Raw genomic sequence first — 4,659 nt, 5'->3', positions numbered from 1 at the left:
GAGACACAAGCAGCAGCTTTAAATCATATAACAATTCATTTAAGACAACGGGAAATGTCAACATGTGCCAGGGAACAATCACTTACCTACAGTAACGGTATCAAAAAGGAATGGCCTCCCATCTGGCAATATATCCACACATATATCATTGCTCCCCACCATGTAGGGACTCAGTGTTGTGTTTAGGTGACACGAAACATTGAAGTACTCAGTACCTGTGTCACTGTCGTTGTAGGGCGTGGAACCCGCTGCTGATGATCCAAGATGGTGCATCTGCAAGAAACAGTTAAGACAGAATGGTTTGGTAACTGTTGTGACACTGCCGTAACATGACGCTCTTGAGAACGGTTGTATCTACCGGATTGTGATCCATCATTCAATCTGTATTTTGTTTAACCAAATTTGAACTATCCTGATATCCACCCATTCAGCCAGACGACCGCATGAAACACAACCATTCAGACAACCAAATATTTAGATTAGCAATTGTATAATGTCCTAACGATGCACAGTGAACAACGTAAGCTGACTGACTAACCTAAATTATTTTAAATAAACAATTAAAAATGACGTACCTCGTTGTTGACCGAGTTATACCACAGACAGGTGATATTGTCAGAAGCAGGCACTTTGGACACTGTAACACTTCCTGTCACGGTCCAGTTGTCATGGAGTGTTATGTTTGCCTCTTCAAGATCTAAATGCAATGACAATGCAAAGCTGTATATACACGTTCTGGGCATGTCAAAGTCATGACATGAATCGGCGCTTGTTTTAATATAACATTCAATTTGCTTAATTCAAACATTAATCCCGTTCAACGGGAACAATATCAATTTGGTTTTGATATTCGATGACGAAACACAACATTATTTGAGCAAAAGGGGAGAAAGAAAAAATATTGAAATAGCAAAATGTACACGTAAAAACACAAGCAACGTTTTGTTGAAAACATGCACATGTTCATTGATTTGGGGATAAATGTAATAACAGACAACTATTTGACTTGTACTACTGATATTGCGATTCTATAATTCGGGAAACATGCAGGCATTTAAACGTTCAAATGCATGTAGTGTAAACAAACAACAAGTCGCGTAAGGCTGTCGAACTAACAGAATGAAACTGAACTCACTGCATTTTTACAGCAAGAGCGTATACTCGTAGCATCGTCAGTCCACCGCTCGATGCAAAGGCAGTGAAATTGACAAGAAGAGCGGGGTAGTAGTTGCGCTGAGAAGGATAACACACTTTTCTTTATCTCAATTCTTTTTAACTTTTTGAGCGTGTTTTTAATTAAAACATATCACATCTATATGTTTTTGGAATCAGGAACCCACAACGAATAAGAGGAAATTGTTTTTAAATTGGTTTCGGAAATTTTATTTTAATAATAATTTTATATTTTTAATTTTCAGAGCTTGTTTTTAATCCGAATATAACATATTTATAATGTTTTTTGAATCAGAAAATGATGAAGAATAAGCTGAGGAACGTAAATTTGGATCGTTTTAAAAACAAATAATTTGTTTTACAATTTTCAGATGTTTAATGACCAAAATCATTAATTAATTTTTAAGCCACCAAGCTAAAATGCAATACCGAAATCCGGACTTTGTCGAAGATTGCTTGGCCAAAATCTCAATCAATTTGATTGAAAAATGAGGGTGTGACAGTTCCGCCTCAACTTTTACAAAAAGCCGGATATGACGCCATCAAAGGTATTTATCGAAAAAAAGAAAAACATTTCGGGGGATATCATTCCCAGGAACTCTCATGTCAAATGTCATAAAGATTGGTCGAGTAGTTTGGTCTGAATCGCTCTACACACACACACGCACAGACAGACAGACAGACAGACAGACAGACAGACAGACACACAGACACACAGACAGACACACATACACACACACACACACACACACACATACACCACGACCCTCGTCTCGATTCCCCCTCTACGTTAAAACATTTAGTCAACACTTGACTAAATGTAAAAAGACAGGCAAGAAAGACACAAATACTTAATGTAATGAGGATAAAAAATAGAAACAAAAGAAACAAATATATTACCAAACAAACAAACAAACAAAAAAACATGTCATATTATGGAAATCATGTTAGATATGTATTAAATAGTCATAAAGAGCTTTCTTTAAAGTTTTGAAACCAATTAAAGAGAAAGATCTGCGCGGTTATGTTTCAGATGCTGATCTGAGTTTGGCTTAAATGTCCATCACGAATGCAACATATACGGTGTTTGGTTTGCGGCCGAGATCATACTTACATACTACAAAAATATTGCAATCACTGTGAGTCACATTATCTTTCTTTGAACATGTCAATGTAGCGCCGTCTTTCTGTCTGACGTTGTTGTGTATCACCAGTGTGCTGGAGTTGTCTTCTCTTGTCACATTGAAGTCAGCGTCAGTTATTATGCACTTGGGGCAAGTTTTGGTTTTTTTTTTACAGTAGCTGCATTGTGCGATGGTAGACACCGTTCCATTCCCATACGTAACTGTCCAGTACATGTTCTGTGCAGCAAGAAGACCTTCACATACGATGGGCGATTTCTTGTTCTCGGCGACCATGATTGCACCTGCCCTGCATTCTGAAAATCTGTACGCTGAAATATAATGATGGAGACAGAAGATAACCGTGTGCAGTGTTCATAATCTGCTACTCCCCTCAGTGTGGAATCAAAGAAAAGGGTGCACACACGCATGTGCGTGTATGTGTATGTGTGTGCGTGCGTGCGTGCGTACATGTGCGTGCGAGCGTTTGTGCTCACGAATGTGTGTGTGTGTGTGTGTGTGTGTGTGTGTGTGTGTGTGTGTGTGTGTGTGTGTGTGTGTGTGTGTGTGTGTGTGTGAATATGTGTTTGTATGGCTATCTGCATGTATGTGTTTATCTGATTTGTAATTGTTGAAATTGAGATCATAATGTAAGCCTTGGTTGAAAAAGTAAAGTGACATGAAGGAAGATAATTCTTTCAGAATCATTGGGGTGTGCACGTTAAAGATCCCACGATTGACAAAAGGCAAAATTGTATAGGCATAGATAAAAATGTCCATCAAATACCCGTGGGACTTGGAATAAAGTAAAAAAAAATCCATCTCACACGGTATTAAGTCTCAGGAAACATGAATACACGCATGCAGGAAAACAAAAATATGGGTAGCGCCGTATGTATGGCAGCTCGCTTTCCCCGGGGAGAAAGCAGCCCGAATTTCCATGAGGGTAACCTCACTGGACTGTAAATCTTATCCAATCCAATCTAATCCAATCCAATTATGATTACATTCAGGTAATGAAATCAGTTGCAAAAAGATGAACAGAGCACATTACCAATGACTGACACACATACTATAACAGTTTAAGTGTATGCAAGGTGCAATCACAACTATAGATTGAAGCCTCGTTATGAAAAACAGTAACACAACGCACAAACCTGGAACAACAAACAGTGTGCAAGTGGCGTTGAACTTGTTTCTACGATTTGAACATTTTATGGTCGACCCGGATGTGACCAGTGAGTGGTTCAGGAACTGCAGTGTTGTGCTGTCATTTGAATCTCTGCTGATATTGTAGCCTTCTACTGGAGGTGAGCACCCGGAACACCCTGCTTTGCAGTGTCCACAGGTCCCGATTATCATTTCCTTGCCGCTGGACGAGTTCCTAATGGACCAGGAGATGTTTTGATTGTTTTTCAGTCCTGTACAGGTAAGAACAGGTTGCTGGTTTTGCACGATGTCGAAATTCCTGTTACTGTTGCACTCGGTCAAGGTGTAAGCATCACCTACAACCGGAGAAAAAACAACACATAAATATATGCGTCGGTAAAGGAGGAGGAACGAAATGCACACTCCTTAACTTCACTATTGCCGTTTTGTATCCTAACATACAAAAACAAGAGGCGAAGCCTTCACGGCTCACGTAAGAAATCGACAAACAGTAACACAAACTCAATCACTCCGTCACACATACACCACACAGTAAGCATACCGTCGCGATATAACCTTGAACGGTTGAAAACGACGTTAAACACCAAATAAAGAAAGAAAGAAACAGTAAGCATAAGTGATACGGTGCAAGAGTGCGAGACACTAGATCTAGATCTGTCTGTCTGTAGCCTACTTTTTAGTACTTACAAGGACACGATGGTCAGATCGACACTGCGCTTTCAGTCGACAGCGCTTCCTCGCGCAGACACTGGAAACACGCTGTGCAGATTAACCTGTAGGAAATCTCCTTTGGTATCTTCTTTATCTATTTTTCTGGAGCTACGAAACCGAACAATGTGAAATCATGAGTCGTCTTCTTCGAATCGGCGAACTGCAGCTCGGTGATAACTGTATCTATACCACAATCCTTCACGCGATCTGACCTAACCTTGACCCCTGACCTGGTCTACATACCTCACACGACACAAATCAGTCAGCTGTTTTTACCCCCACAAAACCCCCCACAGTGGATACACACTTTAACTACATACGTGCCGACGAAATGTTGATCATTGCTTCAATATTTTGAAGCTGTTGCTTGGATAATAACCAGGTAAAATTAGTATTTCGGTGTTTAGTCAAATGTTAAAGTTTCTATCACATACACACACACACACACACACACACACACACACACACACACACACACACACAC

The 4,659-nt window shown here is 39.8% G+C and overlaps 1 long non-coding RNA gene across 1 annotated transcript; it reads right to left on the bottom strand.

The window, feature by feature from the left end:
- Positions 1–569: 569 nt before the first annotated feature.
- Positions 570–4,481, bottom strand: LOC138972168 (uncharacterized). The gene is made up of 3 exons (XR_011457472.1): positions 3,452–4,481; positions 2,288–2,626; positions 570–697 (listed from the first exon to the last, which is right to left on the bottom strand). It is a non-coding gene; the product is annotated as an uncharacterized lncRNA (long non-coding RNA).
- Positions 4,482–4,659: the final 178 nt, after the last annotated feature.

This window comes from Littorina saxatilis, linkage group LG8 (assembly GCF_037325665.1).
Source record: "Littorina saxatilis isolate snail1 linkage group LG8, US_GU_Lsax_2.0, whole genome shotgun sequence".
Classification (NCBI taxonomy): domain Eukaryota; kingdom Metazoa; phylum Mollusca; class Gastropoda; order Littorinimorpha; family Littorinidae; genus Littorina; species Littorina saxatilis.
Note: the sequence above shows the minus strand (reverse complement) of the source record. Positions and strands in the feature narration are given on the sequence as shown.